This window comes from Paroedura picta, chromosome 2, assembly GCF_049243985.1.
Source record: "Paroedura picta isolate Pp20150507F chromosome 2, Ppicta_v3.0, whole genome shotgun sequence".
Lineage (NCBI taxonomy): Eukaryota > Metazoa > Chordata > Lepidosauria > Squamata > Gekkonidae > Paroedura > Paroedura picta.
This window is the reverse complement of record NC_135370.1, coordinates 115,154,885-115,181,231: the sequence shown is the minus strand read 5'-3', so window position 1 is coordinate 115,181,231 and position 26,347 is coordinate 115,154,885. Positions and strand designations below refer to the sequence as shown.

Genomic DNA, 26,347 nt, shown 5'->3' with positions numbered 1-26,347 from the left:
AGAGTTGGAAGGGGCCACACAGGCCATCTAGTCCAAACCCCTGCTCAACGCAGGATCAGCCCAAAGCATCCTAAAGCATCCAAGAAAAGTATGTATCCAACTTTTGCTTGAAGACTGCCGGTGAGGGGGAGCTCACCATCTCCTTAGGCAGCCTATTCCACTGCTGAACTACTCTGACTGTGAAATTTTTCCCCCTGATATCTAGCCTATATCATTGTAGTTTGAACCCATTACTGTGCGTCCTTCCCTCTGCAGCCAACGGAAACAGCATCCTGCCCTCCTCTGTGACAACCTTTCAAATACTTAAAGAGGGCTATCATGTTCCCTTTCAACCTCCTTTTCTCCAGGCTGAACATTCCCAAGTCCCTCAACATATCTTCATAGGACTTGGCCCCAGATCATCCTCGTCACTCTCCTCTGTACCCTATTCACACACAGTGTTACCTAGAAGCGTATCCCCCATCCAGTAGGCATGCTTTTCATTTTTCTGACCCAGATGCAGAACTTTACACTTATCTTTATTAAATTGCATCTTGTTCTCATTTGCCCATTTTTCCATTGTGTTCAGATCTCGTTGAACTCTGTCTCTATCTTCTGGAGTATTTGCCAGTCCTTCCAATTTGGTGTCATCTGCAAACTTGATGAGTAGTCCCTCCACCCCCTCATCTAGATCATTAATAAATATGTTTAAAAGTACCGGGCCGAGCACCAAGCCCTGAGGTACCCCGCTACTCCCCTCCCTCCAGTCTGATGAAACACCATTGACAACAACTCTTTGAGTGTGGTTCTCTAACCAATTCCCTATCCACCTAATGATCTGAAAATCCAGATTGCAGTCCTTCAACTTATCCATCAGAACATTATGGGGAACTTTATCAATAAATAAATGCCTTCTGCACATAATAAGAAGCACACATTGTTCCTCATGAGCTGATGTATTATATCGCTTCCAAATTTATCTGAGCTAACAGTGAAAAGCAGGATTTGAAGTTGAGAGCTGGTTCAGATTTATCCTTGGGTGGGGTGAGCTCAGGTCCAAGCTGCACCCACGTATAGAAGGATCAGACACAACAGAAAGATGGCAGTTGAAAGCCTTTTAAAACTGTGCAGAAGATGAAGATTAAGCAGGTACTGCTTATCATGCTGCAGTACTATAGGAGGGAGTAAAATGGTATTTGGCCTTTTCTTCACCACTTGTTCGCATGTTGCATCCAAAGAGCAGGATTCTCTTGCAATTAATGTGTCTGTTTTACATATGGTGCAACTATCCTGGCTTCTGCAGCTTGGACATCAATTGGGTTAAACCACAAAAGGCATGAAGACGGCTGCAGCTTAGCACAAAATGGTCATTAACCTGCATGTCTCCTTTCCTATTCCACTGGCACCATCATGTGGTAGAAAGAATCTCTGCACTGACTAATTTCACCAAAAAAAGGGAGGGGTTGAGTATAATGGAGAGAGTTATGAGGCCTAGCTCTTGTTTTTGGGGTTACACTGAAATTCTCTGGATATATTGAATATGTTATTTCAACTAGAATTTGTTTTTGAAGTTGTCTTTTTGATTAAATGAGCAGAACTTGTTGTTATGGCATGTCAAGAACATAACTTTCCACCACAGAGTCTAGGTGTCCATGGTTCTGATGAAGTCAGCTCTGGCTCATAAAAGGGAAACCCACAGAGTAGGAGTTGAGGCAGAGACTGTTATGGCATGAAAGAATGGAGATGGGAGGGGCAGAGAGCAATTCTCATCCACTCAGTGACAAGCAGGGATGGAATTGTTGATCATTCCAAGCTTTATTCAACAGCAGTAGGGAAGTAGTAACATATTTAGCATAGGGTTGCCAGGTGCATTGGCACAGCTGGGAGGATGGGCCTTTCCAGGAGCTTTCTGACATCCAGACATCACCTGGAAATTATGAGGGCAATGCTCTGGCTTTCCAGCAAATTTGCTTCAAACCACAGATTTTTGCCCCAAAATCAGAGCGCCTCCCCCCATGACCCCAGCATACCATTGTCACTTCCAGGTGATCCCAGGACACTGCACTAAAAAGTAACATGGGGGGAGTTCATGAGTAAGGTGCATCTGGAAAGCACAGGACCCCCACCCAGACCAGTAGATCTGGCAACCCTAATCTAGTATGACCCCCGTGTCTTTGCTATGGGAGGGTGGGGTGAGTCCTCCCTATTTCAGCACAACTGTGAACAGTATGGAAGTACTAGATAGATGGCTGCCTGAGTTGGAATGCTGAACAAGGTGAGCTGTAACTGGTGAGATAGCGCCCCACAGCAGAGTGGCAGGATCCACACTGGTCCCTACAGCCAGCCTATAGTACATCAGGAATATCATCATGATATTGAATCAGCATCTGCACAGGGACAGATGCAACAATGACAGTCATGATCACAGAAGCCAGTAAGGTCTACCCCCCCCCCGTAGAACACATGACACAGCCATTAAAACCAGGCTTACCCACAGCTGTATGGATATGCTCATCAAGTTTATCTATTCTCAGTTTATGCTGTTGCACATGGCTTTGATTTGAGAGATGGCTACTCTCAAAATTTTTACCATCAAGAAACCTCTGAAATATTCTTTAGGCTTTGCAAAACCTAAAGGTGTGATCATACAGAATATGGTTGGAAAGCACAGCTGTGTACACGCCCACCAAGGGCCCCTCTGCTTCCCACCCCTCCAGGCCCAGTATTGGCCATTTGGGGAGGGGGGAAGGTCAACATGACCATATATGGTCATATCACATAATAAACTTAAAAATATATTTAAAAGTAATTAACTCCCACCCATTTGGGAAACCCTTCCAGGGATATCAAGAAACCCTGGTTGAGAAAGGCTGTTGTAAGGCAATAGTGGCATGGTTGCTTGGGCAGCAGCTGTGCTGAGCACACTGGAGCAGCTGCCAGTCACCCCTCCGAATTCCAGTTATGTCCTATCACCAGCCAAGGAGCCATGCAAACAGTCTGGTACTGGGCTTCATGGTCTCTGTCACACACAAAGACACATACACCCCAGAGCTTCAAGGTATTTGTTCCTAGGATTATGGCCCATCACATGACAGGGAGCTTATGGTTGGATGCATCTGCCTTGGGTTGCTCCCATATGCACAAACCTTATCTGTTGGAACCTGTATTATTGAGGCACCATCTTGGATGCTTGCAAGGGCGATTGGGAAGTAGAGATGAATTCCTGAGCTGAGCCTGCTGAAATTTTCACCCCTGATCAATTGTCAGTGTGTGGTTGTTCCTTTGGTGTATATTTCCAGAAAGGGAAGACCTGTAGGGAGCTCTGAAAGTAGATCTGTTAGTCACTGTGATGCTCCTTCTGGTCAAGGTCATGTTGTCCTTGCTCTGCTGTGACCTTTCCTGCAGTTGAGAAAGAGAGATTGCACCAGCTTCTTTCCCTCTCTTTCCATACCCTCTGCGATTCTACACAGCCTGAGCAGGGAAACCTCCTCCTACTTGCAGACCTCCCTCCAAATGCCTCCTTTGGTTTCCTCCTCCCCTCTATTCCCTCATCAAAAAGATTTAAATGAAATATGTGCAGAAAGGAAAACCCAACCAATAGGAACACACAAACTAAGAAAATGAGAATGCAAAAAAGACCTAAGTATGACTTAAAGAAATACTTAAATAAATTATTGCTTGAATTTATGGGGAAATGGAGGACACTGGGTGCTTGAAGATATTACCTTCATTAAAATAAGAGTATACATCAGGGGGAACAATAACATAGTGTCAAAAAAATTAAAATTGTGACAGTTTAAATGGAAATGCAAAATGGGAATAGCTTCTAGTCAAAAGAGAAAACATTGATGCCAGGGAAATAATGCAGCAATCTCTGAAAAGCTTGTGACTGGGGAATATTCAAATAAATACGATCTTCCACGTTTTTGATTTATTTTTAACTTTTCAACTTGTTTTATTTTCCAGGAAGAGATATAAAACTTAAAATAAATTCACCAGATTAAACCGTTTGGGGAAGTAATGGTAAAACTGCTGAGAAAGGAATGGTAAAATGACTTTCCAAGTACTTTGAGTGGGTTTGGCCTACAGTGCTGAAAGTCAAGGCCTATAACAAAAGGCTGAATGTTTCTTAATGGCTGTTGATGTTTCTTTAATGGGTGTTAATTATTAGGGCTGTTCTTTTAACAACTCTGCTTAGCTATGAATAATAGATGAAGAGAGGAGTTAAATATCTGAGTGAATAAAAAAGTAGCAGTTTCAGAGTCTGAAACAGAGACAGTGACATACGTAGAAGTTGAGGGGGGCACAAAGAACAAGCTGTGACTGAAAAATGAAGCACTTTGGGGACTGAGATTTCTCTCCTCACCGATATAGCAAATCCATGTCTTCTGGAGTGCTTCTCTGTCTCCATCTACTGCTCCATTTATATATTAAACAAACATTACAAAAAGAAATCATAGTTCTCCAGTGTTCTTTCATCCAAAGGAAACTAAAAGAGAAAGATTTGGTCATTTCCACTCCTCACTTGTACCAAAGGCATGGATCTCAATAGCATGAGCAGTTTTCATTGAGAGGAATGGAACCTTCCTGCCTCTTACTGAGTTCCCTGAAATACTGTTCCCAGGAGCCAAGTGCAACATTGGCACCAACAATGAGCCCCACCTTTGTAGCTACCAACCTCTTTTGCAAAAGCTGGAATACATGGAGCAGATCACTATCTACTGAACCAGCTACTGAACATACATACATGAACATACATGGGAGAGGTATTCTCTAAGAGGAGCTGCACTTTAGCCATGTTTACAGTCACTACTCTATAGACGTTGAGCTGGAAGGTAATGGTGCTTCTTCTGTATTGCTCTGAAGGGCACACTTGAGATGCTTTCCAAGGAATTTCCTGGGTCAGACACAATTGTTTGCAATAACTTTTTACTGATCTGTTCCAATTTAACATAGATGGTAGATAGGACATGGCTAGCCATGACACTTCAGGAAGTTTGTAAATATTGGCAACATATCCTTCTCCACTGTGGGTGCTGGTCAATACCAGCTTCACATTTTCAATGTTGCTTTGGGCATAAGTCACTATGCTGTTAGTATAATGGTAACTTATACCCATAACATTATATCCCACGATTTTCATTCTCTTGGGGGTTGATTTTCAGTACTGGTAGTCTCTTTTTAAAAAATGAAATCTATTTTATTACCCAGAAAGTTTCACAGCAAGTTAGACTTGATTAAACCCTCAATATTTATTTGCCCATTTGGATGTAGTTTCCTATACTCCTTGTCAAGTAGCCCTGAGAAAGACTGTTTGATTGTTTTCATATGTGTAGTGTAGCCAGGATATCCTACAATTGTCTGGCAGTCAGAAGTTCTAGCTCTTTAGCATTATCAAAAGTGCATCATGAGGAGGTGGGCTAGAACTGCAGTCCTACTTCTTAACTAGAAGTAAGCCCCATTTCAATTGACTGAGTTTACTTCTAAGTAGAAATAACATATGGCATAATAGGACTCTTAGGGCTACTTACGTTTTTAGCATGTACATATATAGAACATGCTACAAATAATTACATAGTTCTTACAAACACATTTAAAGCTCATTTGATAGGCACAAATTGCACAAAGTTCCTGATCAGGTCAGGCTCCTAGCAGTATGTGCATGAAATAGCCCTCCCATTTGATTGCTGATGATTTGGCATGGGTGGTATAGACCAGTGGTCCCCAACCTTTTTATCACTGGGGACAGGTCAACGCTTGACAATTTTACTGAGGCCCGGACAGGGGGTAGTCTTTTTGCCGAGGGATGTCGTTGCCACCTGAGTCCCTGCTCCACTTGCTTTCCCGCCATCTGCTGGGGAGCTCTGCCAGCAGCAGCTGCGCAGTGCCATGCCAAGGGGGAGCCCCAGCCATGGTGGCCAACGGAGAGCACCAAAGGTAAGCCGGCAGCAGAATGGCAGGGCAGCCCCCGAGGCAGCAGCCAGGAAGGAGGACGAGGAGGAGTCACGGACCGGTACCAACTGATCTGCGGACTGGCACCGGTCCCCGGACCGGGGGTTGGGGACCACTGGTACAGACAACCCCTTAACGGGTACATTGTGAGAACTTCAGAGCAGTGGCGTGAGGGGAAAAGGCCATTAGCCAACAATGTATCTTCACTTCCAGGGAAATTTGGAAACCTGGAAGTGATGTCACATCTCCCTAGGACTTGGACAAAACTCTGTGATGGAGCCCCCATGTCCGTAAACTTGATGTCCAATTCCACACAACAATCGAACCATCGGAGAATCTATTAAACCCACTTTGACCTATTGGCTACCCATGCTGTGCCATATCACTCCCCTGCATGTCTGAAGACAAGATGCTCTTCTTCATGAATACAGAAAGATCATTGAAAATGGAGAGTTGCCCATCCACAAAGACATGGCTGATGCGGACCTATCCAGACACCCAACAATAAGATCTGCACAAATCCTGCAATCCTGGAAGTTTTCAGACTTGTTGTTTAAATGGGGTAAAATATTAAGACCCACTTGCAATCATGGTGCAGCTCACCAAACTATATTCCATCTATCGCAAGAGTACAAGTGTTGTGCTTCCCAGGGAAATGTGAGGGAAGTCTTTGAACTCTCCCCAGCTGTAGTTGAGTGGACTGAAAATTTAGATATTAGTATCTAGCAGGATTGCCCAATTGGTCTGCATACCCATTTTATCAACTTGGTTATGTATTTTGTATTATTATATGCATACAGTATGCAACTATTCCATACAATAAATAATAGATGGTAGTAAATAACTCTGTAAAGCAAATTTGTTCTTCCCAGAGCAGTCTATTGGCAGTATTCCCTTTGTGAAAGGCATGGTGAACAATGGTTCAATTTTTTAAAAAAATGTCTATAATGATCCCATGCTTGAGGCATGTCCTCCTGGAAGAGATGAGGCAGGTGCTTTATTATCCTGCCTTTCTAGTAAGATTGCAAAACAAGCTGTCTGCTCCCCCCCCCCAAAAAAATGTTTTGTTAGTATCTTAGTATTCATACAATCAGTGTTACATAATACCATATATACTGATTACATACCAGAATAAATTCATTAGAATCATAGAATCATAGAGTTGGAAGGGGCCATACAGGCCATCTAGCCCAACCCCCTGCTCAACGCAGCATCAGCCCTAAGCATCCTAAAGCATCCAAGAAAAGTGTGTATCCAGCCTTTGCTTGAAGACTGCCAGTGAGGGGAAGCTCACCACCTCCTTAGGCAGCCTATTCCACTGCTGAACTATTCTGACTGTGAAAATTTTTTCCTGATATCTAGCCTATATCGTTGTACTTGTAGTTTAAACCCATTACTGCGTGTCCTCTCCACTGCAGCCAATGGGAACAGCATCTTGCCCTCCTCCAAATTACAACCTTTCAAATACTTAAAGAGGGTTATCATGTCCCCTCTCAACCTTCTTTTCTCCAGGCTGAACATTCCCATTAAATTGCATCTTTGCCCATTTTTCCACTGTGTTCAGATCTCGTTGAACTCTGTCTCTATCTTCTGGAGTATTTGCCAGTCCTCCCAATTTTATCAAAAGCTTTATTAAAATCCAAGTAAACGACATCAACCGAATTTCCCCGATCCAGCAAACCTGTCACTTGGTTAAAAAAGGAAACCAGGTTGGTCTGACAGGACCTGTTGGAGACAGATCCATGCTGACTTCCTTGGATCACCAAATTGTCCTCCAGATGTTTGCAGATCGCTCCCTTTAATATCTGCTCCATTATCTTCCCCACAACAGAGGTCAGACTCACTGGTCTGTAGTTTCCCGGGTCATCCTTCCTCCCTTTTTTGAAGATCGGAATAACGTTTGCTCTCTTCCAGTCCTCTGGGACATCTCCAGTCCTTAAAGAGGTCCCGAAGATGATGGACAAGGGTTGTGCAAGTTCTCTGAAAAGTTCTTTGAGCACTCCCAGGTGCATTTCATCCGGCCCAGGGGATTTGAACTCATCCAGTGCAGCTAAATGCCTCTCAATAACCTCTCTGTCCGTGTCAACCTGCCACCCAGATACTATCTCTTGACTACTGCCATCTCTAGATGTGCCTAAACCCTTTGACCTGTGGGGAAAAACAGATGTAAAATAGGCGCTGAGCCTTTCTGCTTTCTCTGCATCCTCTGTTAGAGTTTGTCCATCCGCACCCAACAGTAGGCCTATTGCCTCCTTTACTTTATGTTTGCTCCTCACATAACTGAGGAGTGGGTTTCTCTGGCCAGTCTTAGCTCACTCTCAGCTTTGGCCTTTCTGATGATTGATCTACAGTGCCTAGTAACCTGTAGGTACTCTTCTTTAGAGCTCTGTCCTTCCCTCCATTTCCTGAACATTTCACTTTTCTTTCTTAGTTCCTCTTGAAGTTCTCTGTTCATCATTACTTTCATCATTCATCCAAATTCTGGCACAGAGAAACGTTTCCATATTGCTTACATTTGTGTTCTTGTAGAACTGTTCATTGACACTTGTAGATTCTTATGCTAGAAATGTCAGGGTTGTTTTTCAAAAGAAATGCCACAAGATGGCACTGTAAACATATAGAATTGCTATGTCCACTATTTACAATGTGATCATATTAACTACCTGTTCTGCTGTCCTATGGACGCTTAACAAAGAGTACAGCCCCATTTCACATGACCAAATTTACTTCTAAATAGGAACATTCTAGGGCATAATAGGATTCTCAGAGCTACTTCACACATAATATTTTAGCATGTGTATGTGTAGAACATGCTAAAATAGTATACACAATTCTTACAAACATGTTGAAGCTCATCTGACAGGCACAATTTGCACAAAGTTCTGGTCAGGTGAGTCTTCCAGCAGCATGTACCTGGATTAGGCACCTTGTGCATCAAATGGCCCTTCCATTTGATTGCTCATGGTTTGGCATGGGTGTTGTTGTTGTTATGTGCGAAGTCGTGTCCGACCCATCGCGACCCCATGGACAATGATCCTCCAGGCCTTCCTGTCCTCTACCATTCCCCGGAGTCCATTTAAGTTTGCACCTACTGCTTCAGTGACTCCATCCAGCCACCTCATTCTCTGTCGTCCCCTTCTTCTTTTGCCCTCGATCGCTCCCAGCATTAGGCTCTTCTCCAGGGAGTCCTTCCTTCTCATGAGGTGGCCAAAATATTTGAGTTTCATCTTCAGGATCTGGCCTTCTAAAGAGCAGTCAGGGCTGATCTCCTCTAGGACTGACCGGTTTGTTCGCCTTGCAGTCCAAGGGACTCGCAAGAGTCTTCTCCAGCACCAGAGTTCAAAAGCCTCAATTCTTTGACGCTCGGCCTTCCTTATGGTCCAACTTTCGCAGCCATACATTGCAACTGGGAAGACCATAGCCTTGACTAAACGCACTTTTGTTGGCAGGGTGATGTCTCTGCTTTTTAGGATGCTGTCTAGATTTGCCATAGCTTTCCTCCCCAGGAGCAAGCGTCTTTTAATTTCTTTGCTGCAGTCCCCATCTGCAGTGATCTTGGAGCCCAGGAAAATAAAATCTGTCACTATCTCCATTTCTTCCCCATCTATTTGCCAGGAATTGAGAGGGCCGGATGCCATGATCATTGTTTTCTTGATGTTGAGTTTCAAGCCAACTTTTGCACTCTCCTCCTTCACCCGCATCAACAGGCTCTTTAGTTCCTCTTCACTTTCTGCCATTAGAGTGGTATCATCTGCATATCTGAGGTTGTTGATATTTCTCCCTGCAATCTTGATCCCAATTTGTGACTCCTCTAATCCCGCATTTCTCATGATGTGCTCTACATACAAGTTAAATAGGCAAGGCGACAGTATACAGCCTTGCCGAACTCCTTTCTCAATTTTGAACCAGTCAGTGATTCCATGTTCAGTTCTCACTGTTGCTTCTTGACCTGCATATAAATTTCTCAAGAGACAAATAAGATGCTCTGGTATTCCCATCTCTTTAAGAACTTGCCACAATTTGTTGTGCTCCACACAATCAAAGGCTTTAGCATAGTCAATGAAGCAGAAGTAGACGTTCTTCTGGTACTCCCTAGCTTTCTCCATGATCCAGCGTATGTTGGCAATTTGATCTCTAGTTCCTCTGCCTCTTCGAAATCCTGCCTGTACTTCTGGAAGTTCTCGGTCCACATATTGCTGGAGCCTAGCTTGTAGGATTTTGAGCATAACTTTGCTAGCATGAGAAATTAGTGCAATGGTGCGGTAGTTAGAACATTCTTTGGCATTGCCCTTCTTTGGGATTGGAATGTAAACTGACCTTTTCCAATCCTGTGGCCATTGTTGAGTTTTCCAAATTTGCTGGCATATTGAGTGTAGCACTTTTACTGCATCGTCCTTTAAGATTTTGAATAGTTCAACTGGAATGCTGTCACTACCACTAGCTTTATTGTTGCTCAGACTTCCTAAGGCCCATTTGACTTCACATTCCAGGATGTCTGGCTCCAGGTCAGTAACTACCCCATTGTGGTCATCAGGGATGTTAAGCTCGCTCTTGTATAGTTCTTCTGTATAATTTTGCCACCTTTGTTTAATCTCTTCTGCTTCTGTGAGGTCCCTACCATTTTGGTCCCTTATCATACCCACCTTTGCATGAAACGTTCTCTTCATATCTCCAATTTTCTTGAAAAGATCTCTGGTCCTCCCCATTCTATTGTTTTCTTCTATTTGTTTGCACTGTTCATTTAAGAAGGCATTCTTATCTCTTCTAGCTTTTCTCTGGAATTCTGCATTCAATTGGGTGTATCTTTCTCTTTCTCCCTTGCCTTTCACTTCCCTTCTCTCCTTAGCTATTTGTAAAGCTTCCTCAGACAGCCATTTTGATTTCTTGCATTTCTTTTTCTTTGGGATGGTTTTAGTTGCTACCTCTTGTACAATGTTGCGAACCTCCGTCCATAGTTCTTCAGGCACTCTGTCTATCAGATCTAATTCCTTAAATCTATTTGTCACCTCCACTGTGTATTCGTCGGGGATATGATTTAGTTCATACCTGAGTGGCCTAGTGCTTTTCCCTACTTTCTTCAATTTAAGCCTAAATTTTGCAACAAGAAGCTCATGATCTGAACCACAATCAGCTCCTGGTCTTGTTTTTATTGACTGGATAGAACTTTTCCATCTTTGGCTGCAGAGCACATAGTCAATCTGATTTCTGTGTTGACCGTCTGGTGATGTCCATGTGTAGAGTCGTCTCTTGGGTTGCTGGAAAAGAGTGTTTGCTATGACCATTGTATTCTCTTGACAAAATTCTACCAGCCTCTGCCCTGCTTCATTTTGTACTCCAAGGCCAAACTTGCCTGTTATCCCGGTTATCTTTTGGCTTCCTACTTTAGCATTCCAATCCCCCATGATGATAAGCACATCATTTTTGGGCGTTGCTTCTAGAAGGTGTTGTAGGGCTTCATAGAACTGATCAACTTCATCCTCTTCAGCAGCAGTGGTTGGGGCGTAGACCTGGATCACTGTGATGTTGAATGGTTTGCCTTGGATTCGAACTGAGATCATTCTGTCATTTTGGGGATTGTATCCCAAGACTGCTTTTCCTACTCTCTTATTGATTATGAAGGCTACTCCATTTCTTCTGCGAGATTCTTGTCCACAGTAGTATACCTGATGGTCATCTGAATTAAATTCACCCATTCCTGTCCATTTTAGTTCACTGATTCCTAAAATGTCGATGTTCAGTCTTCTCATTTCTTGTTTAACCACGTCCAGCTTGCCTTGATTCATGGATCTGACGTTCCAGGTTCCTATGGAATAAAAATCTTTACAGCATCGGACTGTCTTTTCGCCACCAGTTACTTCCACAACTGAGCGTCCTTTCGGCTTTGGCCCAGCCGCTTCATTCATTCTGGCGCTACTCGTACTAGCCGTCTGCTCATCCCCAGTAGCATATTGGACACCTTCCGACCTGAGGGGCTCATCTTCCAGCGTCATATCGTTATGCCTATTGGAACTGTCCATAGAGTTTTCATGGCAAAGATACTGGAGTGGTTTGCCATTTCCTTCTCCAGTGGATCACCTTTTGTCAGAGCTCTCAGCTATGACCTGTCCGTCTTGGGTGGCCCTGCACGGTATAGCTCATAGCTTCACTGAACTACGCAAGCCCCCTTGCCACAACAAGGCAGCGATCCTTGAAGGGGGTTGGCATGGGTAGTGCTAGGGTAAATCAAAAAGTGTTGCTACAAAATCATAGAAACCTTTATTAAACAAAAAAAAAACAAAATGTGAAGCTATTGTTTCTTGACATATCCTCCACCTAGGTCTATACATTTCTGAAGACAGTGTTTCCTATTCTCTAACCCTCCTAAGAATTCTGTACTCTTCGATTTACAACACGTCAAAGCAGCAGTTCTGGCATCCTCAAGAGCTTAAAACTGTGTTCTTTTTAAATGCTCTTTGATTTTTGGGAACATAAAGAGGTCAGAAGGGACAAGATCAGGGCTGCAGTGTGGAAAAGATAGGGTTCGCAATGAAATTCTTGTAGTACAGCCCTTGCTACCTTTAAAGAATGAGCAGGTACATTGTCGTGATGGGAAATATTCCTCACTGGAACTTCTCTGGCCTTTTTCTTACCAATGCAGATTTCATTTTTTAAGGTACTCTAATGAGACTAAGACAAGTAATTACTGAAGAGACTTGTCTGCAGCTATCTATAACAGAATTATTACTCTGACCCAAAGTAAGGAAGGGGAAGAGTTCATAGACCAGAGCCCTGCAACTCGGAATAAAGACAATACAACTAGTCCTGAAGAGGATAAGGAGATTGACCACAATAAGGAGCCTCTTCAGACAGTTCGGAAAAAGACTCAACGGCAAAGGGCGAGACAGTTCTCGGGGCCTTTGGAGTTCCAGAATAGATTTCAGGCCCTTGCAGAGGAGGTGCAAGGGTCAACAAGGGAAGAGATCCCAAAACAAAGTCCAAGACAAAGGGAAGAGGCCACGGGAACAGAGGGAAATGGAGTTGAGAAGAAAAAAAAAAGGAGAGTACTGGTAATTAGAGACTCCCTGCTAAGAGGAATGGATCGCCATGTGGCTGGGCCCGACCCCCTAACCCGAGAGGTATGTTGCTTGCCAGGGGCGAAAATTAAAGATGTTTCAGAACGGCTGCCCAAACTTCTCAAATCTACGGATCGCTACCCATTTGTGATGGTCCATGTGGGAATGAATGACATGTCCCTGAATACCATCGCTCCTATTAAAAAAGACTATCAAGATCTGGGAAGGAAGCTCAAGCAAATGGGGGCACAAGTGGTATTCTCTTCAATCTTGCCTGTCAAGGGAAGAAGAATGCGTCGGGAGAGGAAGATAATGGAGGTGAATCACTGGCTGCGTAGTTGGTGCCGGCAGGAGAGATTTGGTTTCTGGGACCATGGGATAGGCTTTCTTGAAGAAGGCCTACTAGCACCTGATGGACTGCACTTATCGAAACTGGGGAAGAATGTGTTTGGCAGGAACCTGGGGAGATTCATCAGGAGAGCTTTAAACTAAAGCCACTAGGGGAAGGAGACGATCAACATAGGGAGTCTATGGAAAGAAAACGATTGGAGGCAGCCCAACCGGCAAGGCCAGCTCATAGGGAACCAAAAGTAAAAGGATTCAGATGTCTTTATACTAACGCCCGAAACATGGGCAATAAAAAGGAAGAGCTGGAACTTCTCATGCTGATGGAAAGGTATGATCTAGTAGGCATCACAGAAACTTGGTGGAATGATTCTCATGACTGGAATGTAATGGTGGATGGATATGAACTGTTCAGAAAAAACAGAATAGATCGAAGAGGTGGAGGAGTGGCACTGTATGTGAGGAAAGGGCTTACCTGTCAGGAAATTCTAGTGAAGGAGAGCATATCTACAGTGGAAAGCATCTGGGTGAAAATAAGCGAGGGGAGGTTGGTGCCTGCTACCGACCGCCTGACCAACGAGAGGATGTGGATGCTGCACTTTGTGAGCAGCTTGAGAAAATATCCAAGCGGCAGGACCTTGTCATCATGGGTGACTTCAATTTCCCAGATGTGTGCTGGGAAACAAACTCTGCGAAGCGTCCTCAGTCATGCAAGTTTCTGACCTGCCTGGCTGACAATTTCATTTATCAAATGGTAGATGAACCCACAGGAGGTTCAGCCATACTGGACTTAATACTGACCAACAGGCAAGAGTTGGTGGATGAGGTGAAGGAGGTGGGGACCCTAGGGGGAAGTGACCATGTCCTCATAGAATTCCTTTTGAGATGGGGAGCCAAGGAAGCTTGTAGCCAGACGCGGATGTTGGATTTTCGTAGGGCAAACTTTAATAAACTCAGAGACATGATGAGTGTCATACCATGTACGAGAATGCTGGAAGGGAAGGGAGCATGTGAAGGGTGGGCAGTACTCAAACAGGAGCTATTGCATGCTCAATCAATGACTATCCCAGAAAGACGAAAACACTGCAGGAGCTCTAAGAAGCCTATTTGGATGAACAGAGAACTTCAAGAGGAACTAAGAAAGAAAAGGAAAATGTTCAGGAAATGGAGGGAAGGACAGAGCTCTAAAGAAGAGTACCTACAGGTTACTAGGCACTGTAGATCAATCATAAGAAAGGACAAAGCTGAGAGTGAGCTAAGATTGGCCAGGGAAGCCCATTGTAACAAGAAAAAAATTTCAGTTATGTGAGGAGCAAACGTAAAGTAAAGGACACAATAGGCCCACTGTTGGATGCGGATGGACAAACTCTAACAGAAGATGCAGAGAAAGCAGAAAGGCTTAGTGCCTATTTTACATCTGTTTTTTCCCACAGGTCAAAGTGTTTAGGCACATCTAGAGATGACCATAGCCAAAGGACAGTGTCTGGGTGGCAGGTTAACATGGATAGAGAGGTTGTCGAGAGGCATTTAGCTGCCCTGGATGAGTTCAAATCCCCTGGTCCGGATGAAATGCACCCGAGAGTACTCAAAGAACTTTCCAGAGAACTTGCACAGCCCTTGTCCATCATCTTCGGATCCTCTTTTAGGACTGGAGATGTCCCGGAGGACTGGAAGAGAGCAAATGTTATTCCGATCTTCAAAAAAGGGAGGAAGGATGACCCGGGAAACTACAGACCAGTGAGTCTGACCTCTGTTGTGGGGAAGATAATGGAGCAGATATTAAAGGGAGCGATCTGCAAACATCTGGAGGACAATTTGGTGATCCAAGGAAGTCAGCATGGATTTGTCTCCAACAGGTCCTGCCAGACCAACCTAGTTTCCTTTTTTGACCAAGTAACAGGTTTGCTGGATCGGGGAAATTCGGTTGATGTCATTTACTTCGATTTTAGTAAGGCTTTTGACAAGGTTCCCCATGATGTTCTGATGGATAAATTGAAAGACTGAAATCTGGATTTTCAGATAGTCAGGTGGATAGGGAATTGGTTAGAGAACCGCACTCAAAGAGTTGTTGTCAATGGTGTTTCATCAGACTGGAGAGAGGTGAGTAGCGGGGTACCTCAGGGCTCGGTGCTTGGCCCGGTACTTTTTAACATATTTATTAATGATCTAGATGAGGGGGTGGAGGGACTACTCATCAAGTTTGCAGATGACACCAAATTGGGAGGACTGGCAAATACTCCGGAAGATAGAGACAGAGTTCAACGAGATCTGAACACAATGGAAAAATGGGCAAATGAGAACAAGATGCAATTTAATAAAGATAAGTGTAAAGTTCTGCATCTGGGCCAGAAAAATGAAAAGCATGCCTACTGGATGGGGGATACGCTTCTAGGTAATACTGTGTGTGAACGAGACCTTGGGGTACTTGTGGATTGTAAACTAAACATAAGCAGGCAGTGTGATGCAGCGGTAAAAAAGGCAAATGCCATTTTGGGCTGTATCAACAGGGGCATCACATCAAAATCACAAGATGTCATAGTCCCATTGTATACGGCACTGGTCAGACCACACTTGGAGTACTGTGTGCAGTTCTGGAGGCCTCACTTCAAGAAGGACATAGATAAAATTGAAAGGGTACAGAGGAGAGCGACGAGGATGATCTGGGGCCAAGGGACCAAGCCCTATGAAGATAGGTTGAGGGACTTGGGAATGTTCAGCCTGGAGAAAAGGAGGTTGAGAGGGGACATGATAGCCCTCTTTAAGTATTTGAAAGGTTGTCACTTGGAGGAGGGCAGGATGTTGTTTCCGTTGGCTGCAGTGGAGAGGACACGCAGTAATGGGTTTAAACTACAAGTACAACGATATAGGCTAGATATCAGGAAAAAGATTTTCACAGTCAGAATAGTTCAGCAGTGGAATAGGCTGCCTAAGGAGGTGGTGAGCTCCCCCTCACTGGCAGTCTTCAAGCAAAGGTTGGATACACACTTTTCTTGGATGCTTTAGGATGCTTAGGGCTGATGCTGCGTTGAGCAGGGGGTTGGACTAGATGGCCTGTATGGCCCCTTCCAACTCTATTATTCTATGATTCTATCTACTGATTGCAGAGACATATTTAAATGTGTTTTATTTGGAACTAGAGGCAAAGCCCAGTGCAGCCAGGAATGCACTGGGCACTAGGATACATGTCTGGATTGTGGACTTCGTAGGTGCTGGCTACATGGCAAAAGTGTAAATAAAGGTTTTGACATCCTCCTCTCCCTGCTTCCCACTTGATCTTTAGATCCAGTGTGGTGCAATGGTTAAAGAGTGGCCAACTCTGATCTCAAGTGCTGGATTTGATGCCACCTCCATGTGCAGCCAGCTGGGTTGCCAACCTTCAGGGGAGGTCTCTGGATGCAGGTCCTGCCAGGGGAATTTCACACACACAAACATGCATGTCATCTCAATGTGCTCATCTCCAGAGTATAAAAATCAGCTATGCAGGGGGAAAGGGCTAATGTGGAGGAGAGATTGTGAGGCACTGTGCCATCTTAAGGCACTAGCTCCAAACCTCCAGGAATATTTCCATTCCAGAGGTCGCTACAGATACCCTGTGTGGCCGGTGAGCTCTGAGAGAAACTGCTCTGTGAGAACAGTTTCTAATAGGACTGTGACTAGCCCAAGGTCAATGAGCACGTGGAGGATCTGGGAATCAAATTCAGCTTATACATGAGAAGCCACTGTTCTTAAATACTACATCAAGCTGTACAAATTAACAGTACCTTAAAGAGATGGAGCTAGAACACTTACTCATTGATTATTATGGGATTCTTTTATGGGATTCTTTTCCTTTAAAACGTTCATTGTTATGGGATTCTTTTCCTTTAAAACGTTGATTGTTATGGGATTCTTTTCCTTTAAAACGTTGATTGTTATGGGATTCTTTTCCTTTAAATTTTGACCTGCTAGCCAATGGCTTCTCAGAGCAATCCAAGGAGGTTGACACTCAGGTATTTCTTACATGGAGAGGTGATTGTGTGGCTAATAAGGTTTGCAATTTAAGAAACTAATGCTTTTGTCTTCTGTTTTCTCTCTCTCTCTCTCTCTCTCTGTGTGTGTGCAACACAGCCCTCTGTCCTGATCACAAGCAGCCCTTTCCTCCAGGGGAACTGGTCTCTGCAGTCTGGAGAGGAGTCTCCTGATCCCACCTGGAGGCTGGCACCCTCTTCAGCATGTCTACTGAGACTGGATGAGCACCTGTCAGGAGTGTGTTTTTTTAAGTCCCTGAGAAGGTGGGAACATGGGCTGGATGGCCATTTGTTGTCTCTTGCAGTTCAGTGTGATTCTGTGATTCTGCTACAAATTATCAGAAGCATCATTATAGGTGTTGTGCATGCAGCCAAGCAGACCTGCAGAGCAGGAACCACAATTCAATGAGCTGGGACATTTAATGCTATTGGTTAGCATGCAGGATCCGTCCTTCCACTGGATCTTTTAAATGGTCCAATCAGTTTAAACCAGGAATCTTGCAAGAAGCCAATCATGGGCTCTGGTGGGAACCTAGGACTGCGGGCTGTTTCCCAGTTCATCTGGTGTTACATGAAGAGCTGATGATTCATTCCATGAGCAACTCAGCACCTTATTGAACCCACTATTCAATAATAGTGGTCAAGAATCACAGGGCTATAAATGCATGGATAACAACTACTGCCTAAATCTGACAGAAAAGGTCAGTCTTTTCACCACACAGGAACTGACAGTAAGATTTTCCACATGAAAAGTGAAGAGACGAAGGCAGATCAGTCTCTGAAGTCTGAAAAACAGACTGACCAGATGGCATTTCAAATAATAAATTGCTTGTAATCAGTTTTCTTGCATTTTTTATTTTTATTCAAAAGTACTTCTATATAGGGATTGAGCCAAAACGTTATCTAGATAGCCTTTGCCCTTTTCAAAAAACTCTTATCCTGATATTCTTTCACAAAATGTCATTTTTGGTATTATATTAACATTCAAAAATATAAACCAGTATAGTATATTTAGAACAATTCAGCCACTGGCTCCTAAAGGTACCAGGGATCCTGATCAATCCTGACCAATGTCCTAATGGCCCGATAAGAGTTTTTTAGGAAAAGCCACTGAGGAAAGGCTTGATCCTTGAAAACGGCAAAAGCTAACTAGATACCATTTTGGCTTGACTCCTATACAGAAGCACTTTTCAATAAAAAGAAAGAAAGAACACAAGAAAACTGATTATAAGCAATTCATTATTTGAAACGCCATCTGGCCAGGAAGTTTTTCCAGGCAAGGTGGAAATTAAGTAAGAATTCACTGAACACGAACTCTGAAAATCTGGACTGATAAGACTCACTATCAGTTCTGTTCACATTGGTTTTGAACCTCAGAGAGAGAACAGGAAAGAGGGGAAATGGATACATTAACAGGGTATATGAGCCTTATCTATTTGGAAGCCTTCCTGCCAACCCCTCATATGCATGTGCTATTACTCAAAAATAAGCAATGTGTATTCTTCACATTACCCTTTGCACTGCAGTTTTGCTCTCAACTTGAAGTCCTCTTTAGACTTCTCAAGACCTTGAAAACAAATGGGGATAAAAGCACAGTGGGTTGCTTTTTTCCAAGGGATTCCTCCCCCTCCATATTTCCCATGGGGAATTTTGAAAATCTGGTGGAGCTTGGGGGTGGGTGGGAATTCCTATGAGATATGTCCTTTTTTAGAGTTCTCAAGGAACAGTGCTTTACAGACAAATGTATGGCATGAAACACTGATTCCTGAAGGGTTTTGTGGGGGAGGGATAGAGCTTGGGGAAGATGGGGTTGGGGGAGGGACTTCACACTCTGGGGCTTGTGATTCCACCAAAACCAAAAAAGGAACACAACTCAACCTTAACAGGTAGGAACTCAGAAGTTGAGCTGTACAATAAAATAATGTAAAACTTGTTGATTATTTATTATAGTGCACAATTAAAAACAAAATAAAAACTTAATAAAGACTATACAGAACAAACAGCACATAAGACCAAACGCGTTTCGACCCTACTGGGTCTTCCTCAGTGATCAGAACTGTGATGATACACTCTATATAAAATGCCTATATTAAACTCTTTATAAAGTATAACTGAGTGGTTAGATGGGATCTATAAATTATGGCTCCAACTAATATATGTACATTTTATCCTTTTTGGAGACCACCTCCTATGATATGTCACCACTCTTCACTATTATATAATTCTGTGCTGAGAGTGAATCTCATGTGCTCAGAAAAAAAGCGTTTTGCTGTCTCACTCTAGTCCTTTTGCATTTCTCACTCTCCACAACTGCTGCTGGAAATGGCAGAAGAGAGCAACGTGTTTCATACATGACTCTCTTCCGCCTGTCAACCAAGCTAGGCAGCCAATCTCCTTTCTCCATGTTTTAAAGATCCCACAATGCCCGCTATCTTTTTAAAATACTTCTCCGTTCAAACACCTATGCATAGTGGGTTTTGAACACCACCCCTTATGGAATCATGAGTCTTTAGATACTTTAAAAATTAATCTTGTTACCAATATGACGGGGAGGAACTTTAGAGAGGCATGCTTTGTGTCACAACTTTGGAAAAAAATACTTTTATTTCTGGCATTGCCTGCATGCTTGTGCGCCTATTTGTTGCTCCAGGCCATTCTCCATTTAAAAAAAAACACTTCCTGTACCCCATAAGAAGGGTGCGGGAGGTGGGTGCAAGGGCGGGACATTAGAGGCAGAGGTAGCAATTCTTTGCCTCCATACATTTCTTTTGCTGCTGGCCTGCTGGGGGATAGCACTTTTTAGGTTGGTGAATCAACTTGCACTATAAAACAGGGGATATAATGAGCAGTTTGCTGGCCGGATGCGGGAGGTTGGTGATCTCACACAGAGCAGTCGGAATATAATGACTACATTAGGTAAACATTTGACTATATTGCATGCAGAAAAGCCCTTAGTCCAATCGCAGAGTGAGTCATTCCCTTGCAGAACACTTGTATTCTACTCCCGGGGAGCCCTCATTCTGGGGGCTCTTATTCCAGTTTGGTGTAGTGGAGAGCCAGTTTGGTGTAGTGGTTAGGAGTGTGGACTTCTCATCTGGCGTGCCGGGTTCGATTCTGCACTCCCCCACATGCAGCCAGCTGGGTGACCTTGGGCTCAGCAATGATAAAGCTGTTCTGACCGGGCAGTGATATCAGGGCTCTCTCAGCCTCACCCACCCCACAGGGTGTCTGTTGTGGGGAGAGGAATGGGAAGGCGACTGTAAGCCGCTTTGAGCCTCCTTCGGGTAGGGGAAAGTGGCAAATAAGAACCAACTCTTCTTCTTCTTCCAAGCCCATAGCAGAGTTTGCCAAACATTTTCCACATTTTCGTTGCAAATGTGTGGACGCTGTAGCTCAACAGAGGTCCAGCAAGTGATCTGCCATTCCCGGTTCCGCTTATATCAAGCGGGCATCCCATCATTTCCTATTGGTCCTAATGACGAAGTGTGCGAGCTCGCGAAACCTACACCCTGAATAAACCTTCGCTATTCTTAAGAGTAGCACTAGCCTCAAACTTCGGTCTGTTCCTCATGGCCATGGCTCTCATTCGTTTTCGTACCTCCCAGCTGACTAGCCAAGTCACCCCCCTGGCCGCCCTCTCTCCGTTGTTTGCTTTGCCTCCCACCACACCTTGCAGCGCTTCTGATTTCTGTTTTGCTTTTTTTTTCCCCCCCCGGTCTCTGGTCTAGAGTGACGCAACGGGTTTCACTTTCGGTTTCTGAATGGCCTGGGTGCGGGGAAACCGAACGAGTCCAGGCAGGCAGAAGCCTTGGGAAGACTGACTGCCGAGGGGCGCTGTGGCGCGGCGAGAGCAGCCGCCGCCGCCTCTCGCGCAAGGTCCTTCTCTGCGTTCAGTGACGGAGACGGAAACTCCGCTCGGGTGTTATGCTTCCTCTGCCTTGGCCGTCGGTAGCCTTGGCCGTCGGTGGGGACGCTGCTGCGGGGCGGCAAACGCAGAGGTGACAGCGGGGCTGAGGTAAGCGCGCCCGCCTGCCTAGCTGCGAAGCCTTCCCACGGAGGGCGGGGGTTGCTGCTGAGGAGCCGTGGTCGCGCGCGTCTTCCTGCCGAGGACAGGACGGCGCACGCTTCCTCGGTCCCTCCCTTCGAGCCAGGCCGTCTCGAACCCAGGCCTCAGGAGTGGAGGTGGAGGGAGTCCCGGGGTCGACCCGCCTGGCCTGGCCTGAGCTGGGCTCGCGTGAAGAGAGGGCGCCCTGCCGCCAGCCACTTCTTCTTTCGGGCGGGCCGGAGTTCGGGGTCTTCGCGCATTGGGCTGCGACAGCTGCTTCCTTTCAGGAACAAGCGCGGGTTGCGGGCGTGGTGGGTGTCATTGGGGAAGGAAAGCAGTCCGAAGGGGTGGGGTTGGTGTCTGACGCGAGCCTTCTTTCCCACCGGGTCGTTTTTCGCCATGCCCAGAACTGCCCACATTCAGCCACGCTCCGTGTTTCGGGGCTCCCTTTCTCGCTCGTTCCAGACATTTCTGACGAGTTTCCTTCTCTTTCCTTCTCTTCTGTTTGGGCAGAGGAGGTGCCAGAGGTTGACTTCTTGGAGCCAGAAGGAGAGGTGCCGCTCGGAAACGGGCGTGCAGTCTTGCCAGGCAGGCACAGACTGGGATACTCTCAGCTATGGCCTGCCACTTCTCATTGCGATTGTCTCTAGTGCTCTTTATTTTTATTTTTTAAGTGTCTGGTGTTGAGTGCTGCTAACTGACGATATTGGAGTGGGAGGTTGCCAATGGAAACCTTTAGGGCAGAGATGAAATGAGTCCTTCCTTGATTACTGCCAGGGGACTTTGGTTGTCACCCTTTTGTTCCTTTGTTGCCATCCAGAACTCCGCTGCCAAAACTAGTTACTTCTGTCTTTTCTCACACACCTTTCCTTTTACATTCCTTCGCTCGTTTTCAGTCTAAATCTTGGTCCAGCAAATAAATAAAAATCATCCTTAGTGTCAAAGCGCTTCCTGATCCTGCTTTCCCTTGTCTCTCGCTTTGCAAATTGTGCATCATCCTGGTACCTGGAATTCTCAATCAAATGACCTTCTTCCTCAATACCCTTTAAACATAGAACTGTCTATCATAGTCCTCATGTTCAGCCCCCCCCCCCAAGCCTTTTCCATGAAGCATATACTTCCTGAATTTGTGCCAAGCTCATTCTGTTCTTACTTCTTTATACAATCTTTAGATTCTAAGCAGCTTGGTACAAGAACTTAGAATCATAGAGTTGGCAGGGGTCATCCAGGACTCAATGCAGGATCAGCCTAAAGCATCCAGGATAAGTCCAGCTGCTGCTTGAAGACTGCCAGTAGCGGGGAGCTCAGCACCTCTCTGGCCAGCCAATTCCACTGCTGAACAACTCTGAAAATTTCCCCCTGATACCTAGCCGATATCGTTCTCCAAGTAGTTTAAACCCATTACTGCAGGTCCCATCCTCTGCTGCCAACAGGAACTTTTCTCTGCCCTTCTCTGACAACCTTTCAAATACTTAAAGACAGTAATCATTGAACCTCCTCTTTTCCAGGCTGAACATGTTTTCTTTCTGTTAATTTGCCAACAGTAGGCAATCCTCAACTGATGTGTGTGGGAACTGTTGAACTGAGTTGTGGCAGACCATTTTTGCTGGCATGCAGGACCAGTAATTCATTAGAATAATCAAAGCAAAGTCCCACTAGTATTGTCTAGCACTGTAGGAGAAGGCAGCAGGCTTTGTAGCCTGCTGGACCCATAGAGTTGCAATCTGGGTCTCGTGAGTCTTTGAGGCTCAGACAGTGTGGTAGGGAGGACCCAATATGTCTGGCCAAACACAACCCTCATCTTTTTAACCTTTCTCTTACTTGAACTGAAAGCACTGCCTATCTATGCTAATGCATGTTGATGGTGCAATATGCAAATAATATTAATAGTTACAATAAAGTTCTGTAAAATAGTAAGCCTCTTGAGCCTCTTGTGGCGCAGAGTGGTAAGGCAGCTGCCTGAAAGCTTTGCTCATGAGGTTGGGAGTTCGATCCCAGCAGCCGGCTCAAGGTTGACTCAGCCTTCCATCCTTCCGAGGTCGGTAAAATGAGTACCCAGCTTGCTGCTGGGGGGTAAACGGTCATGACTGGGGAAGGCACTGGCAAACCACCCCATATTGAGTCTGCCATGAAAACGCTAGAGGGCGTCACCCCAAGGGTCAGACATGACTCGGTGCTTGCACAGGGGATACCTTTACCTTTACCTTTAAAATAGTAACACACCAGCTCCTGCTTAAGTAGGCTGTTAGAAGCAGCTTAAACTGTAGATGGTTAACAATCTGCCACCAATCAGTAGTACTAAATGGGGGGGGGGGAGTATCTGACGCCCTTACTGGGGTTGTGCTGGATGTTTCTTGTTTTTCTTCATATTTTGGGGCATGCAACTTTTAAATCTGCGAATATGATCAGATGTATACAACACTAATAGATTTGTATAAATATAAGTGTTTATTTATTTTTATAATATACTTTATTGTAGATACAGTTTTAGGTTTGGATCACCTTAGCCACCTCTTTTCTTGTCCTTGTAATATTTATGAATTTATTTAATAGATATTTTTACCTGCTGCTCCCAGTGAGGTGGCTCGCAGAGGGTTACAACATTTAAAAAAACCCAAATAAAATATAAACAATCCCTACATTAAAACTCCTTCTTCCTTCAATGACAGTATCTGTACTGAATCTCCACTCAGGGTGTTAAGATGTAATAGGGGAAAGGCCTGATATCCTGGCCAATCTGAGGAGGGGGCCCTGATCTTGACTGTCGCCAGCCTCAACCAAATGCCTGGTGTAAGAGATCCATCTTGCAGGCTCTGTGGAACTATACAAGCTCTGTCAGGGCCCTTAGCTCTCCCAGGAGCTCATTCTACCAGATCAGGCCAGGACTGACCAGGTTGAGGCCAGGCGCACTTCTCATGTGCTGGGGACTCTCAGCATATTCATACCTGCTTAGCAAAGGCCCTGTGGGGGGCATAGGGCAATAGGTGGTCCCTCAAATATGTGGGGCCCAGTACACAGATTACCTTGAAGGTTAATAACAAAACCTTAAACTTGGTCTGGTATACAACTGACAGCCAATGTGGTTGCCTCAGCACCGGCAGCTGCATTCTGTATCAGCTGTAATTTCTGGGTCAAGGGCAAGGGAAGGCCTGCGTAGAGTGAGTTACAGAAGTCAATCCTGGAAGTGATTATTGCATGGATCACTGTGGCCAGGTGCCCAGAGGACAGATAGGGTGCCAGTAGCTTCGCTTGGCATAGATGGAAAAACATCTGCTGGGCTACTTTTGTGACCTGTGCCTCCATCAATAGGGAGGCATCCAGGATCACCCCCAGATTCCTGGCAGACGGTGTGATGTTAATTTGCACCCCAGCCAGGCTGGGTAAGCACACTTCCTGGTCTGCCCCCCTCCTGCCCAGCCACAGGACCGCCTCGAGCCTTCGGGGGGAGGCGGGGTATAAATATAATAATAATAATAATAATAATAATAATAATAATAATAATAATAATAATAATAATAATAATAATAATAATAATGGAGGTTTCAGGCAACTCTGCTCCAACCATCCAGCCACGGTTTCCAAGCATCTGGCAAATGTTTCTGGGAGGGGGGGGTCCGAGCAGCCGTCCATCAGGGGATAAAGCTGGGTATCATACGCATATTGGTGAGAAACCAGCCCAAAAACTCTAGACCAGCTAAGTCAGAGGGCACATAATGATGTTAAAAAATGTGGGGGAGAGAACTGCCCCCTGTAGAACTTGAAAAGGAATATATATGGTTGTGATGAGCTAGATCCTGGTGGAAATACTCTCTCTTGAATTAGGAACATTGATTCATAATGCTAAATCACACAAAACTTCCTAAAATCTGAGCCGTCTGACTGCTGCCATCTCACCTTGCAAACTTACCTTGTACAGGAAAAGCTTTTAAAAAAAAAGAAAGAAAAGAAATGACTTCACAGAAATGCTGTTTAGTAGATGTGAAATTTTCACTCAGGAATCTAAAGTATGTGTAACCACGACTGAGAAATTATTTCCGTTTTGGGGAGGAGTTTTGTTTCCCACATTTTGAATCATCTGCATTGTTTTGTTTTGTTTTTGCTTCTGTATAAAGGATATTTATTGTTTCTTAGTCATTTTAAATTGATAAATATAAATTTTGAATTGACACTAAAAACAAATTAAAAAATTAAAATGTAATTGCTGTAATTGCTTTGTCTATCTGAAACAGAAACTGGAACTTATCCTGGAAGTCCTGTCTTCTGTTTAACAACTGTGAGGATTCCCCAGGCTCATACTAACCCAGCCTTTTTCAGCCTTTTGACTGTGAAGGAACCCCAGAAATATTTTTTCAGGCTTCAAGGAACTTTGAAGGTGGTGACCTGCCCCTTCAGAGAAGTGGGTGTGGAAGTAAGATGAGGGATCCAGCCAATTGACTATTTGCCATTTCCATTGTGGAGAAGGAGATTAGTCCTGTGAAGCAACAAATGGGCTCCAGTGATGTGATGTCAGTGGCCATCCATATATCTGGGAAAGGCCATGTAACCCCTGGGGAGGGTTCACATAACTCCAAGATTCCCCGGCACCCTGGTTAGGAATCCTTGTCTTAGAACTTGAAACTTGTCAAAGCAACTCTACAATGATGTAGGAGGATATGAGCTACTTTTTATCCCTGTTGGGGTACAATGCAGGTTACAGATGCAATAAATACTAAATCAAACATATGGCATTTGAAGCATCTAATAAAAGTTACCTTAATAATGGAGGGTGTACAAGATTTTTGTAACTTTCTATCAATACTACATAGTATCTGTTATCCTTTCCATTTAAAGACATGCTAGAAAATGCCAGTTGGCTTGTACGCCCATCTATTGTTTGTGGGCACCTGCTCTTATTATTTACTGGTTTCTATTGAGATGTTCAAGATTTTTCACGAATAGTATGATTCTGTTTTGTTCAAAGTTATGTA

At 44.5% G+C, this 26,347-nt stretch overlaps 1 protein-coding gene across 1 annotated transcript in view; it reads left to right on the top strand.

Annotated features, from left to right (window-relative positions):
- The first annotated feature begins 21,129 nt into the window (after nt 1-21,129).
- The window catches only part of TRAF6 (TNF receptor associated factor 6), a 29,894-nt gene continuing 24,676 nt past the window's right edge, over nt 21,130-26,347 (top strand). Inside the window, exon 1 of the mRNA XM_077322178.1 lies at nt 21,130-21,350. The gene's annotated coding sequence lies outside the window, so the exon portion shown is untranslated. The remainder of the gene's footprint in view (nt 21,351-26,347) is intronic.